Consider the following 17,233-nt stretch of genomic DNA (forward strand, 5'->3'; position numbering starts at 1 on the left):
TCTTTCTTCTGAAAAATATCAGTTATCTGTGGTATCAAATTATGTACTAAAATGGATTAATATTCAAGAAGAAAGGACAAAAAGAAAACATTATTAAGCCCCAATGTGAAAGATAAAAATACCTAGAGAAAACTCAAAAGAAAGAGCTAATTTTGTTCAAGTAGCAAAACTGGCTGAAATGGTTGGACAATAAAATCCCAATCAACTAAATCTGGAAAACACAGAAAAGAAATACAGCAAATAGGTATAACACCTATACTTTCTTGATATAATGTTGCCATGGTGAAATATAACAACTTAGCTGAAGAAAAAATATATAAACCTAAGTATATTTATGAAGAGAAAATCAGAACCTTGAAGAAATATACTGGTTAAATTCAGCTGATGGCTATAAAGGCAATCAAGTGAATTAAAAAATGAGGAATTATGTGAAAAACACAAACTTCAATGCTTTCTATGATGTTTTGACGCATAAGAAATAATTTTTCACAATAGGTAGAAAGAGAGACACAATCACTCTCAGGAGATATGTAAGCTTCATAAATTATTGTAAATGTGCAACCAATTTTTAAAAAAGAACACATACACATCCCTGAATAGAATTATTCATTTTCCTCCTCTCTTTATTTTTCAAAGGAGATTTTGATAGATATTAGATAGAGTTTTTGAATAAGAGAAGTAGAAAGTTAGAGCTAAGATTCAAGACATTTTCTATCTGTGTTCTTGTTCATGAGAAATGCTATTCATACATATCCAATTTTAAAAGCAATAAAACATATTTTTGCTTTCCCTGGACCACCTAACCAAAGAGAGACACTTAATCCTTCTGTTAAATAGTTATAAGCAAAAAGTGACTTAATTATAACCCTGCAACATTAAGTCACTGCCATTCAATTAGAAACAAATGTTTCAGAGGAAAATTTTAATTCATTTAAAATTATGAGTTACAAATTCATTGTGACTCATAATAAGGAAAATGCAGATTAAAACCACAATGAGATGCTATGTTACACTCAGCAGACTAGCAACAATTAAAAAGTTTGACAATAATACACAGCATTAGAAAAGATATGACGCAATGGAAACCTCATACACTGTTGGTGGGAGTATAAATTGACATAAGCATTTTGAATTGCTAGGATCCTGAAATCCCACTGAAAACTATACCCTCAAAAAAACATGGACATATGTGTACCAGGAGATATGTTAACAAAATGTTCATAGCCTCATTGTCTGTAATAGCAAAACTGTGGAAGCAATCCAGATGTTCCCCAGCAGGAAAAAGGATAAATACATTGTGTTACATTCATACAATGGAACACTGTAATAGTCAAAGGAAAGAATCACAGCTATACCCATTAACAATGATTTATCTCAAGAACATAATGCTGAATGGAAGAAGCAAGTCTTCAAAGAATGTATTCAAGATAACTCCACTTTCATTAAAGTAAAAATAAAAACAGAAAAATAAAGTAACAGTTTGCCCAGAAACCGTATGTGGTAAAGTCATAAAGTAAAACAAGGAAATGATTAGTACAAGCTTAGGGTAAAGATTTACTTCTGAGGATGTCCGTGTGAGTCAATCAGGGAAGAACATGATGGACAGTCTTGGGTCTAGGCATACAGGAGTTTATTTATTTAAACAGTATATGTGTATGTGTTAATGTCCTTGTTTTGCTATAAAGAAATACCTGAGGCTGGGTAATTTATAAAGAAAATAGGTTTAATTGGCTCCTGGTTCCGCAGGCTGTATAAGCATGGCTCCGGCATCTGTTTCTGGCAGAGCCTCAGGAAGACTACAATCATGACAAAAGGGGAGCTGACATATCCTCATATCTCATGGCAACAGAGGGAGCAAGAGAGGGAGCAAAAAGGTCCTATACTCTTTTAAACAACCAGACTTTGTGTGAACTAACTAAGCGAGAACTCACTTATCACCAAGGGTATGGTGCTAGGTCATTCATGAGGGAGCCATCCCCATGATTCAATCTCCTTCCACCAGGTCCCACCTCCAATACTGGGGAATCACATTTCAACATTCAACCTTCATATGAGATTAGGAGGGGACAAATATCTAAACTATATCAGTATGGTATACATAATATTCTACATACAAGAAATTTTCTTAATTATAAAGGTTTTTGTAGAAAAGTATGCAGAGTATAATTCCCTCCTATGGAATGATGTATTTGTTATGAATCTATGGATCAAAATATATGAAATGCAATTTATTAGGGAAAGGTCAAGGGATCTGGATGGGAGATGGAGCTGCCTTATACAGTACTGATCCTATTTGAAAGTTTATTATGTGATTTAAATGTATAAATTATATTTGATTTCAAGTTTATTATTATATATACAAAGGAATTTTGGAACAGCAAAAATGACTAACCCTTGAATCAAGGTGTGTGTGTTTGTGCGTGTGTGTGTGTGTGTGTGTGTGTATTTACCCCTGAATCTGATGAAGGTGAAAAGAGTCTACAAATTTGTAATTTGGATTATTACCAAGTTCCTAAGATTTTTAAGCTAGAATGATTCAGACAGGAAAAATGTGCCACCAACTCACAGAACTAATCATTCTCAGCCCAGAATTAAAATGGGAAGTATTACATACTTCTTGTTATTTATGGGTAGGTCAATATACATTTATAGTTATTATTTAGTTATTTGTAAAGACAATCACTTGATTTAAACATGCGTCCTATTTACTGACTTATTTTGTTATTGTTAGTTTGACTCTATTGTGTTATTATGCCCTATTCACACAACATCCAAAATACAGAAAAGAGAACACTATGTCAGGGCACACATGCGTCATTTAAGCACCATCTCCATCTGACCATTGAGCCATCCTGGACTAATTTGGTAGGTTCAGAATAAGCAGAGAGATTTTCACTTTACCAAACAGCACTGCTCTTTAAATGTGGTATAATCAATGTAGCCCAACCTGTAGAGGTCCTGAGAGACTCAGACAGATTTTATGACCCCTGCACTTAGAAGCAGAGTAATTATCTCGACCAATTGGGTTCAATCCTGAAACACAAGTCAGTTATTACCACCCAGGAGGTGGTATTTACTTTTCATAATTTTTTAAATAAATACTTTTCAGCTCTGATCAGAAGTAATAACTCTGAGACTTAACACTTACCATGCCCCAATCGAAAAGGCAGATAAAGCTTTACCATCCAAAATTTTAGACCAAGCATCTGGAAGATATTTGCATCTCAACTAAAAATGGTACCCACTGACATGCCCATTGTCCATGGCCATGTAGGCTAAAGCATCTCAATTTATGTGATTCAGCACTGGATTTTTATAATCTAACAAATTATATAAATCTAGCAAATCAAATGTCTTATTGGACGAATTTATCTTCTTTTACAGCCTCTCCTTTTATCTTCTTTTTCTTTTCTTGTCTTTATTCTATTTGCTCCCCTTTTCTTTTAAGATTTCTCTTACTTTCAAATTTCAAGCCTCCCTCTGATCTTTTAACTTGGTGAGCAATAATTACTAAGTTAATTTTGTTCTTAAAGTCATATCTTTCTATTCTTTAGATGAGAATTTTGTTTGGATATACTTTGTTCTGGTTGGCTTTTCACTCTTTAATCTTGTTCCTTTCATTTCCAATTTCATTAATTTTTGGGTCAATCTTCCAAGCCTTCACATTGCCATTTGTAAAAGCCACTGTCACCAGACCTGAAACAAAATGCATTGCTCTGGATTTACTCAAAAAGAGCAAAGTTTAGGGTGTGCAACATTTTAAAATTTTAAATTCAATTTAAAAACATATTATTTAAAACTCAGATACATATAGGACGGGCACTGTGGCTCACGCCTGTAATCCCAGCATTTTGGGAGGCCAAGGCAGGCTGATCACGAGATCAGGAGATCAAGACCATCCTGGCTAATACAGTGAAACCCAGTCTCTACTAAAAATACAAAAAAATTAGCCGGGCGCGATGGCAGGCGCCTGTAGTTCCAGCTACTCGGGAAGTTGAGGCAGGAGAATGGCGTGAACCTGGGAGGCGGAGCTTGCAGTGAGCCGAGATGGCGCCACTGCACTCCGGCCTGGGCGAAAGAGCCAGACTCTGTCTCAAAAAAAAAAAAAAAAGCTGAGATACATACATATAAACATGGAGAGCACCTCTACTTTATAGACATCTGAAGTGAAGAACTAGTTAGCAATAGGAATTAATTAAAGCAGAACTTATCAGAGAAGTCTTAATAACATTTGTTTGTAAACAACATCATGAATTATAAAATTGATTTAAGGTTCTATTTCATGCTGTAGACTAGCCGGTTATGTCACTGGTGTTACTATCAATCTCTGGAATAGACATACTTAACACAGTCAAGGCAATCCAATATACAGAGAGCTAAAAAAAAAAAAAAAAAAAAAAAAAACTACTAAAAAAGGTTTGAATTTTATACATACCCTAAAATCCACTCTGCAACAAAGAGTAAATTGTAATAATTAGCAAAACTATTTAAAATTTATAGAAAATGTTTTTACATCTAATTTAGGATCAAACAATTATTCAGACTTCAAAATAACCTTAATTCAATCTACAAGTAGTATTTTGTTAGAAAAGGCTCTCAAGGATATTTGATGTCCCCACTGAATCTAGATGAGAGTGAACAAGTATTTTGGCACAGCCTTTTTCTAAACAAGAATATTGGGAGTAACCATTTGTTATTGCAGGGACTGGTACTAGCTTCAGAAAGTGTGAAGTGCCTCTTTACTGTGAAAAATTAGTCATCTTTGCACTCAAATTTTAAGGGCAAAGTATATAAATTCAAATTTCTTTCAAGGCTTTTATTTATGTAAAGTTTATTTTAAGTGCCTTTTACATTATTTCATCAAGCCTATTCAGATTAGAAATTTCCACTCTTGTCTTTGTAAAGACAGCCCTATTTTTTTTTTCTATTTTAAGCTCCTTAGAATAAAGAAAATGTGTTGTAGAATACTGAGTTATCTTGCCATGTATAAACTTACCAGAACAAATTGACTGGTTTGTTCTTTAAAAAACAAAATATAGTTTTTTAAAGGACATGCTTATCTTTATGTTTTGTAATAATAACTTTATCAAAAATATGCTGTTTGATAATGACTATCAAATAAAGTCAGAAAGTTTAGGGATAAGAGTTAAGAAACAGGAAAGGATAGTGGTAAGAAGAAGCCATCTGACAATTTTTAAAAATGTTTTGAGTAATAGTTCATCTAAGACAGAGAGTTATTTAATCCAAACCAGTGTGTTACTTATGGTTTAAAATCCAGTCAGTAGTGTGATAAGAGACTATGTAGAAAAACAGTAAAATTACAACTTTGACACATTTTATATACATATTTTATCTAAATACTATGGATGTATGTTGACAATTAGCATTTTTCTCAAAGTAAAGTCATTGTTTTACTGAATGACATACATATTTGAACTCAGAAGAAAACCTTAATAGTGATATTTCTAGGTAAATGAATAATTAGAATTCTGTTTTAAAAGAAAACAATAAAGTTAACACTGAATCTCAAACAAATGGGGAATCTAAATGGGAAAATAAAAGATGTATTATTATAATATGAGTTGGGTCCATTCAGAATATAACTTGTGTAAAGATCCATAATGAGGCTTTCAAACAAATTATGATTTATTTAATCACAAATATGTATTTCAATTTATAAAATAGTCCTTTGGCTGTAAGTTTAGAAAACTTCTGTAACAATACAATGAGGTAACGTCATTGACAGCTGGCATTGTTTTTAGAGTTATCTGTATACATCAACACTGAAAAGCTTAATAAATTACAGACTAACAAACATGTAACTTACTGTTTAGCAAACAGACGTAAAACTTTTTGGCAATTAAACAGAATTTGTATTCTGCTATAGATGTTTTTAGAAAAGATTAATTTTCTTTCCTTGAATTTTATTGCTAAGTTTTTTTTTTTTTCCTCCTTGTATAGGCTCTTTAGTGCTATTGTCCAGAAAAGCAATAAGTAACGGAATAAGGCTTTTGTTGGGAGGCAAGAGTTGGCAAGTCAGCCAGTTTCAACAAGAATTCTGCCAGTTTTAGCCATTGTGTGGCCATTTAGGGAAAGGCTTCAACATTTTATGTTAAAATACTGAGCAATCTTCTCATTTACCCTAATTTGAAAGGTCATTCCTTGGAATTTAGTAAAATCTGAACACTAAGTATATTACAGGAAGCATCCTTACTAACTTTTTTCCTTTCAAAGTCAGTGAAGAAATACATATTAGGTTGAAATAAGAATAAAAAAATTAAAATTAATTTTTGAATATTTTCTTTTTGTAAATATACAGTATTCTAACACCTTCAGTATTTTTACTCTGGCATCTCTTGAATAATATATAAACTCACATGAAGCCAATATCCAGTTTTCTGTGATTTAGACTCTAGTATAAAGAAACATTCATTCATTTATTCATTTAAATATTTAGTAAACAGTTTTGGGGCACCTAATATACAGGCATTTATCTAGGTGCTTCATATATATTAGTGAAATGAAAATCAGGCAGAAATCCTTGCACTGGAGCTTACGTGTTAGTGGGTGGATGGAAAATAAAAAATAATAGCAAGGTTGGGTGCGGTGGCTCACACCTGTAATCCCAGCATTTTGGGAGGTCAAAGTGGGCAGATCACTTGAGGCCAGGAGTTTGAGACCAGCCTGGCCAACATGGCGAAACCCCATCTCTACTAAAAATACAAAAATTAGCTGGGTGTGGTCATGCTGAGGTAGGAGAATTGCTCAACCCGGGAGGCAGAGGTTGCAGTGAGCCAAGATCATGCCCCTGCACTCCAGCCTGGGCAACAGAGCAAGACTGTGTTTCAAATAACTAAATAAATACTAAACAAAAAACAAAAAACAAAAAACAAAAAACAAAAAAACCAGTAAATATGTAAATTATAATAGATTGGTGCAAGATGATTAGTATTACAGGAAAAAAGGACAAACTAAAATAGATGAAAAAGAAAGAGGTCTGTGGTGGTATAGACCTAAGTTGATTTTAAATAATTATCGATGTAAGTTCTTTAGAAGAGTTCACATTGGAGCAAGATTGCAGGGTGGTGAGCGACTTAGGTATATGGATATCTGGAATAAGAACATTTTATGCTAGTTGAAAGAAACCCACAGGTAATTCTTAATTCTCCTTTAGAAAATGTGCGTATCTTTCTTTAAATTTGTGCCAAATGAAATCAGAAGTACTGGCAGTAAGTAAACTTGTCTAGAGGTGAAGGACTTGATAAATGGAAGAAGAGACATTTAAAGCTGGAATACAAGATCTATAGGTCCATAAGTAAGGAAGATTAGCATTCTTTTCATACGCAGATGCTAATGTGACGCTTATGTAGTGTAGAGAAAAAGACAAATAATAAACTTAGAAATTATTCAAATAAATACTCCCTGATACTATTACGATTATTATATTACTATTATAATCTTATATCAATAAAATTATATGATTCACAATGATCTTTGTTCCTTACCAAAAATTTAATTTCATTGCAAATAGTTTTTAAACTGGAATGGATATACTGTAATAACTGATGTCCATATGCATATTAGGTTGAACTAAAATGTCCAGACGAAAAAAAAAGCACGTCTGTTATAAAGACTGTTTCCCTTCCATGATGATAACATCACGCAACTATTTCTGTAAGGAAAAATGTAGACCAGAATGTAGGACAAGCCTTGAAGTCTAAACTATTTTGAGTAATTAGGGGTAGGATGTTGTCAGAGTGTAAACATGTAACATCTTTTATTTCTTTGAAAAAAGCACATGCCATTTCAAGACCTACACCATAGTTAGATTTAATGAAACATTGAGATGGAGTCTCCCTTTTCTAAGTTAGGAATCCATTAACTAAATTTATTTAACTTATTCAGTCCTCTAGCTTAGGAAGCCACAAGTCTTATTTAAGGTTTTGAACATATGTGGTCTTTTATGGTACTGGAGTCAGGAAAGTTGAGAATTTGCTGAACGAACTTAGCTTTCAGGATTAGTATGAAAAATTACACATTTAATGGATGTTTTTGAAGAATGCTTGTTATATCTAAACTCAAATATAAAGTCTTTGTTAATTTTGGTGTGTATTTACTTTGAAGGAAGTAGACTGGAATTTGGTTCATTAAATGTAAACATATATTAATTTTATGATCAAAATGACTTTCACACTGATAACATGGAACATAGAACAGGAAATCCTTTTGGAAAGTGCATAATTAAGGAAGTTAGCTATTGTGAGAAATTCAATTAATTTAAAAATTAAACAATATTTAGGAAAATCATTATATGAATTTCACTCCTGCCAGGTTGTTCCAGACCTTAATATTTGCTCATATCTCATTTGAAGGCCTTCCTATTCAAATTAATGAAGACAAATATTCATCAAAGCTTTATTCTTAGGAATATCACTTTCTTCAACCATGGTATTTGCCATGGAATTAGACACAAAAAAATATTTTTTGTCAAAGTAGGAAAGGTAAAAATTATATTAGAAGCAATTGAAAGGGAGATATTTCAGAATATCTCAACCAAGGAAAACATAAAATTGCAAACACAGTGAATCTGGTTGTTGTTTATTTCAGGTTTTTTGATGTTTCATCAATAACTGAAGGTTTGCTACGATAATAAATATATACATATTTATAGATAATATTTACATTTTTACAGATAATAAATATATACATATTTATTATATGTATTTGATTTATCTGATTTATCAGACATTAAAAGATCTGATTTACCAGGTTTTGTCATTTTAGAAAACACTCTAGTTAAGATACTGAGTCTTGATCTTGTGGCTAGATGAAAAATAGAGTGGCAGCCAGCAGTATGGAGTAAGACTTTACACTTTGATTGGAATTGTCTTTACATAACATGGAAGTGGTGGTGGTGTTGTCCAGAGCAGGAGACCTGTCTTTTTGGCCTTTGACACCTAGCATAGGGCCAGGCACCTCATAAGTACTTCTTATGAGGTACTTCTATGGACCATATTGTTTAATCCTAGTATCCCCTAAGGGAAATAAATGTATAATCATATGAGTTAAAATATAAATATTCTTGGAGAGAAATAAACTCTGGGATGAAAAAGTCTGCTTCTTTCCCCCAAATGAAATATACTGCAATATTACCAGATTTTAATTTGTTTAGAGAAAGAGCAATTTTAGCATACAGGAAAATATGCTACTCTTGACCACCTGAGGCCAGAATGCAGCTATTGGGCATATGGTTTGGAAAAAAGTGAACGTTAGATAGGCTAAGTGAGAAAACTTAGTGGAAGGAGAAGGATACCAAAAGAGAGATGGAAAATTACCAACTGCAGATTGTACTTACTGTATAGTTTTTCCTAAAGCCCTGCAAGTCATGCCCTCTGTCTGCTGGGAAAACTCTTGGCCATTTGTGTCTGATGTCCATGTCTGTCTTTTGAATTCTGTCCCTTACTCCCTGATCTATAAAAGTATCTGAGGTGGCTTAAAAACATTACACACACACACACACACACACACATATGTGTGTATATATGTATATATACACGTATATATATATTTTACCTTATTTTATAAGAGTAACTGTCACGTGAATTACCTGAAACATGGGTTTTTAAACTGAGAGTTGAAGAACTCTTAACATAGCTAACAAAAAAGAGATCCTATGAAACTCATGCAACTGTAAGCAAAATGAGAATGCCTTTGAATGTATTTTTTTTTTAATTTATGGAAAAAAAGTTTTTGGTTTCATTACATTCTCAATGTGGGTCTTAATTTATAAAATATTCAATGATAAATTCTTAAAATGAATTATGTTAAGCCAAAACCTAAATGTTTTTTTGCCATCCTATTGCACAGGCACTCTTTCTTTGTATTTTTGAAATATAATAAATAAGAAAATGTAAGTGTCTTCCATTAGGTGGCAGTAATAAGTTCCTATAATAAGAACTTTAAAAAAAAAGTCAAAAACAACTTGGAATCCTAAAAATTGAATTTATTGGATCCTTCTTAATGTTCTCATTTTGAGATTGTGGAGCTGCTATAATAATCAAAACTAAAATTTTCTGACAGATGTCTACATTTATCTCTACTGTAGTATAGTCACACAAGTAGCAAACAAATTTGTGTAAATAAATTTACTTTTATTATCTTGTGTTAGAAAAGATTTAGTTTGGATTTGGTGAATCATATCACTATTCAACTTTGCACCACTTCAGTAATGAGAGGTCTAATAATAGATAATACACAATAGTATAATGAAATATTTAGGATTTAGATTCATAATATATGTAGGATAAAACCAGAGTTTTGTCAACGAGGATTGTGCAACTTTGGGTTTCATTGAGTTTCATGTGTAAAGAAACACAGTAATTTTTGTTTAATACACCTTTTTAAATTGTTAATATGCAGGTATTTTTAAGTGCTCAAGTTCTATGGAGATAGTAATTATCAATATCAATTTTATTAGGTTTTGGCATGTATTGTATGATGGCAAAAGGATGGTCACTCTAACAACTGTAATTATAAATCACACTTGTTCACTCTTCCTGTCTTACAGATAGATTGCATTCTGTCTATCCGTATGGGTGTCGATGGTTTGGAATAAAATTTTGCATTGAAACGAATTATGTCCTCAGTCTCATTCACAACAGACTTAAGATGAACATGAAAATTTATTGCATATGTACTAAATGCCAAGAGCTAAAAAATTTCCATGTGTTAATTCACGGATTACTTACAAAACCTTATAAAGCAGTATGATTATCACTTCCACTTTATGGATGAGAAAGGGGAACTAATAAGTGGTAAATTTTGGGTTCATATGTGGATGATCTAAATCCAAAGTGCATCACAGTGCACTTCTATAAATACCATATACCTAAATTTCTAAAATAAATGCATATTTTTTCTTAATTTATGAAGTATATTGGTATATTTGTAGAAAAGACAGAAACAAATATACCATTAAAAGTAAAATTTTTAAGACATATGCACATTGACTAATAAAACATTAAACATGTTACTCTAATATTGTTTCCATTACTAAGTACAAAATAAAAATCACAGTTTTGTATTGATGACATTCTTTTCCCATGGTTTTAACCCTCTTTTTCTATTATAATGTTATTTATTGCTCTCTGATACTTACCAAAGTTTCTATTTTTCCTTCAAATTATCCTTGGAAGAAAGGCAAAATTGAGATGCATACGCAAAATATCTGCATAATCATTGGTCTCAGTTTAATTAGTGAATGCGGGTTCAAAATAACACTTATTTGTAAAATTTATGAATTTGGTAATTGGATACAAGAAAAATTTATCTTCATTTTGGTTAATAAAACCAAACCTGTGTGCTCACGAATATGCTATTGATCCTCCATGTGACTACGCTGTAAGGAGATGGGCACTTACAAACCATCTAGTTGCTATGTAACTAAATCATTGCAATTTAACATACCAAATGATACACTCGAAATTCACTATAATTTTATGAGAAACATAAATGAGCTTAGGTTAGCCTAAGCCTGAATAGAGAAATAACTACAGTTCTATACAAAAGTTTATGTCATATTAACACTTTTTAATTCAAAAAGATATGTTCTATGTTAAGGGAAATAAGATTTGTCTGAAAATTGGGCTCCATTCAGCAATGTTAATAAAATATAAAACTACAGCCCCAATACCATAGGGATTATTTATGTGTTCATTTTGGCTTATGCTAGATTGAACTGGGTTGGAATTTTTGTCTTTTTAATTTTTAGTAATGGAAAAGATGTATAACACATTTAATTTAAATCATGAAAAAATTAAAAAATAAAACTTGTTTAACATTTCAAAAGTAAATACACTATTTGGGCCATTTTTGCAAACAATAATATTTTGGTGTGTTAGTTTTGAATAATACTGTCTCTTAAGTAAACAAACTAATTGAAGAAAAAATGGAAGAAATGTGTTTTAGGAAAATATTTGCAACTTATTACCTGATAATAATTCTAGTAACCTAGGAAACATAGACCCTAACTCAGTTCACAGGCAGTGATACTATTTTATATTTTTGTAACAAGAAGTAAGACCTTATTATGTCCTTAAAAATTGAATACATTTCTTCTCTTTTTTGTAATACAGCGTATTATAATTAAATTAATTTGATGTTAAGATTATTCCAATAAGGAAAAATGCAGACATCAATTGACCTAATCTAATTCACATGGTCCATGTGAATAAATGGGAAAAGGATAGATCCATCTGGTTAGAATGTAGAGTTTATCTTGTATTTCTGGTAAGTTTTTATTTGCCCCCTATTTGCATCATAATATTTTTGTATATTAAATGAGAAGATGTCTTGAAATAATTTGTAATCCAGTATGGTACATGTACTTTGTCAGAAAAATAGAACATACCTGAGAAATTATGAATGTTTATAGTTTCCATGGATTTGAAAACCAGATACAGATAAATGTTTTAAATAGCTGTGTACCATTTGTCTATCTTAAGCGTATTCTCCAATATTCTGATTAAGTCAAAACTAAGATACGTTACACACTTGACTCTCATAAGAGTGTCTTTCATTAACACCGTTGCAATGATAGAGCTTGTGTTTATGGTTTAATAGCTTCTCTGAATGACAAGCATAAGACATGAAATAAAGCAAAAGATTTTAAATACTCTTTCTTGAACATATTTATATTCTGAAAAGTCGATACTGTAATCATTGTATCTCCAAAACCAGAATTATTTGTTAAAACTGTATTCAAGGTCATGTGTAGAGTATGAAATAAATTTTGTTTAGTGAATACGTTTTTGATCCTTTAAAGATTATTATATTTTTTCTATAAAGATCTAGAACAATCTTTTAAAATTAAGTTACTATCAAACTTTTGCCATGTAGATAAAATTGGTAGCAAAATATTTTTACAATGTTTCCAAATATGATCTAGTTAGAAATATATAATGATGCTATTAACTGAAATTCAGTTAGTGTTTATGTGATTATCAAATAATTTGTCCACATTAATCTGTAAAGCAAATAAGGTAATCATTTTACCTTTATATTGTTTTCAATTTTTTATTAAATTTTATTTCTGTTATGCATGAAAAAATAGTATAATATGTGCAGGTGAACATAAATGTTCTTACAAATATGCTAAGTATTGACTTCACTTAAAATTCATTACATGTTCGGAGTCACCAGTGAGAAAAGCATATACATCTTGCACATTCATTTAAAATAATTTTTAAAATTACAGACCCAGTATTATTTTAAACAATGTTTTTGTTATTCCAATTTTTCAAAGTGAATGAACAGTTTCATATATTATAAAAATCTACATATTTTAACTTTTAGTATAATGCTTTGGTATGTAAGATAGAAAAAAAAATCTTGTAACAATAACCAAAAACATTATCTCTTTAAGAAATAGGATATTTCAGGTAAAACATATTTCAGCTCACATTAGGCACATAATATTTCAATTCTATGTTTCATTTTACATATTTAGAATTGACTGTAGGCTCAATGCATTGATTTTATGATGCTATAAGGAAATATCTTCTAGCAAAGTAAATTCATTTCTTTGTGGCTGAAAGCATGCATTGATATTCTGATATTTTCTTATCATTAAATAAAGCACATTTTGAATACAATAATATGAATTTTTATTTCAAACTTCCAGTTATGTCCTCAAATATTTCCTTTGGCTAATGACCTTCAATGTTCATCGCCTAGTGTTTTTCAAAAATATTTTTGGAAAACAAAGATTATAAACCATACTGTTAGTAAACTCATAAAAATTTAATCGAATTACACAAGAAAATTATGGGTTTGGGACTAGCAATTAAACAAAAATTAAGGAAGTTTGGAGGGTTTCTCATGATAAAATATGATCATAATATAATACCGCCTAAGAAAATAATCTGAATTAAAAATAATGTTGTTTTAATTCTTGTTACTAACCCATGGCATTGGGTTAGTAAATGTGTTGTTTCCACTTTCTCCCCCATTTATATAATGGCTAAAGTCACATTCTAAAAACACTTTTCCCATTTCTACACATGTGTCAGGGAACTCAGTAGAATTGAAGATTGAAAAGAGAGAGAAATCAGCCGTGATACTCTTAAAGAATCACAAATCTAAGAATTAATTTAAATTTTCATTATATCGAGGATTTGTGGAAAAATTGAGTTGTAAATTACTGAGGAGTTACTCAGGATGTTTGTAGTCTGTTATTAATGTGCCAGATATAAGTGATTAAGTGCAGGATGCTTCCAATGCAGGACATCTTGGAAAGTATAACTTCATTTAGGTAAGAAAATATATAACTTAAAAATCATATCTATCAACATCATTTAAAATTTGACATCAAACTTTCTCCAGCAACAAATTTGTGATATATCTACAAAAATAATTTATTAAGCAGACACTAGTTTCTTAAATTGTTCAGGACAGTCTGTACTATCGGAATGAGCATTAACAGATGTTTTATCTCAACATTTCAGTAAGTTCCATCCTGGAAATTCTTTTTAAATAAATACTTTAATTTCTTTGTTTAATCGTCTAATATACTTCTTTGGGAAAGCTGTCACGTTTCTTTATCCACAGATATCGTGGTATCACACCCCCCTCCAAAAGCTTGCAGAGGGGAACCAGTCAAGCTGAAGTATTCTCTTAAAGATTTCAAAATTAAGAATTGTTTTAAAAATCTACATTTCCTAATCTCTAGGTTTTTTTTCTTTGTAGCCAACACCATCATCCAAATAAAGAGCAAACAGTTCAGGGTTAGCAGAAGAGAGATTTAAACACATCTGGCAACAATGAACAACAAAAATTAGTTCAGTAGTTACAGATATATGTGTAAATAAAGGTGAAAGGCAAATGTAATAAATGCAAAGTGATTACTTTTCAAAACTCTGCATTATGATCAACCACAGAGTAAGTGAGACTCCGAGACCCATTAACTAGTTATTCTTTCACCTCTTTCTTAGAGCTGATAACATGGAAAGTTTAAAGACCCTTCCTGGGGGAAAAATGTTTTCCAGTTGTCAAGATTCAAGCTTAGCTAATAGTAGAGCTAATTTTAAAAGACATTGTTCTCTGATTAAGGTTTTTGTTCAGAAATATGTCTTTTAATCCATTTAGATTTTTAATACTTGCTAAATTTATTTTCTAGAATACCATGGTAAACAATATTATCTAGTAGTATTAGATTTTGTATTCATGTTGGGGTAGTAGGCTGTATTTTCTCTAGCTTGTGAAATAATTGAGAATATGTTTCAACATTATTTCAATGCTATCTACTAAATTCTATAATAGAAATATTGCCAAACTATATGAGAATACTACTTAGAATAAATATATTTATTTTGAATGTGCACTTACCCAGTCCAGCTCTTAAGGAAATTCTTTGTGAAATATTCTTAGGATGGAACTTTACTTTCTGAGATTCCGCAGAAGAGATTTACCCACAAGCAAGGTAGGAAAGAGTGAAAGCTTTGCAATGTGATCCTGCAATCAGGATGAGATTCAGTTAGCAGAGCTCGATGGTCCTAAAGCAGGAGGTGACACACTCTGCTGGAGAGAGAGAGGTTGTTCTGAGTAGATTGTAAGTGTTGTCAGATTGTAAGTGATCAGCAGCAGAAGGGAAACATCAGAGCTTCCTGTTACATCACTCTGACCCCGCCTGCAGTTAGTGTTAGGTTACTTTCTTTCTCAAATAGCATACCCCAGGAAAGCAGTACTCCTTTCTTATTATGAGACAAGAGCAAGAAGCAGCCTGAACAGAGAGAGACCATAGGCTGTGTGAATACATTGTTACCGGTAAAAAGCTGGCTGGCTTTCACCTTGACTGAGTTCTGTTAGAACTTGCCAAACAAGCTACTTGTGATTTGAAGGAAATCTGAATATAGTATTCTGCTCAAAGAATCAAAGGAGTTAGGCGTGTGTGTGTGTGTGTGTGTGTGTGTGTGTTGAATTATAGCTTACAAAGTATCCAGGAAAAAAATATCTAACAAATCTGTGTTCATAGCACAACACAGAAAAAAAGTTAACTGTATTCATCATAATTGGTTTTGTGATTTGGCTGTTCTGAATTTGGAGCTCTGCTAATTGGGTGCTGTTCCTCCATCAGTTCCTAAGTGCAGTTCCTAATCAGTTAATTAGATCAAGAAACTTTATCCTGCAGTTTTTAAATCTTTTATTTTTTCCTTTAGCTTCTTCATAAGAACATGAGTATATGTGTTATAAATTCAACTTGTGTATGTGTGTGTATAGAGTGTTTCTTTTATAAGTATATATATTTGACAAAATAGCCTTTTGAATAATTCATAATTTTAAAATTATTGCACACATTTAAAAATATTTGGTATAATTATGTTATTTATAATATAAAAATAATTTATACCATAATATTTGTAAATCAATACAATCTTAAAGAAAATATAGATATGTTATAAACATAATATTATAAAATAATATAAATACAAAGCATACTTTATTTCTTAGAAAAAATTTCATTTCAAAGCATAATTTTTCCTGAATATGTTTAATACATCATTGGATATGATCAGGGGAAAATGTAAATTTGAAATGCTTTTATCATTTTTATAATTTGGTAAATGTACGATATGAAGCAATAATTATAATTCCTGTAACCTAAACAGCACTAAAAGTCACTAAATTTATCAGGGCATAAATTTTCTCATCTATAAACTAGAAGAGATAGATTTTATCTCTAAGGCTTTGAATCGACAAATTTCATAACATTTTGAAATAGATAAGATATGGTGAGGATCGTTCAATTCTTAGTAAATTGTTAGTGCAATTCCAGGATAAAATGAGGTGCCCATACACCTTGCAGGCAAACAAAGGAGGTAAAGGCAAAATAAATTCAGGAATATCATGTTTTTAAAGCAGGGTGCTCATGTTGACATTTTTGTTGTCTGCATTAGTGGAAGAAAATGTTTATACAATCTTTGATTTTAAGACCAGTAAGATCAATATTGATAAAAAAAACCAGACATATAAAAAATAGATATACCTTAATCTCTATAATTATGGTTAATAGAAAAGACTTGTAAGAAACTGAGTTACACTGATGAACCGGTTCTGATACTGTCTGGTGTGATCTTGACAAAGCTTTTTAGGCTTGATGTTGCCATCTTGAAATTCAGAGCAAAACAAATACTAGATTTAATATGAAAGTAATAATGGGTCATGTCTTCTCATCTTC

General features: G+C 31.3%; 1 protein-coding gene across 3 annotated transcripts in view; it reads right to left on the bottom strand.

Moving 5' to 3' along the window:
- CALCRL (calcitonin receptor like receptor) overlaps positions 1-15,648 on the bottom strand; it is a 112,214-nt gene extending 96,566 nt beyond the window's left edge. The window contains exon 1 of one of the 3 annotated variants that reach the window (XM_054477289.2): positions 15,385-15,648. The gene's annotated coding sequence lies outside the window, so the exon portion shown is untranslated. The remainder of the gene's footprint in view (positions 1-15,384) is intronic. The other 2 variants (XM_054477291.2, XM_054477290.2) reach the window with 2 other exon arrangements.
- Between the last annotated feature and the right edge of the window lie 1,585 nt (positions 15,649-17,233).

Source organism: Pongo pygmaeus, chromosome 11 (assembly GCF_028885625.2).
Source record: "Pongo pygmaeus isolate AG05252 chromosome 11, NHGRI_mPonPyg2-v2.0_pri, whole genome shotgun sequence".
Taxonomy (NCBI): Eukaryota; Metazoa; Chordata; class Mammalia; order Primates; family Hominidae; genus Pongo; species Pongo pygmaeus.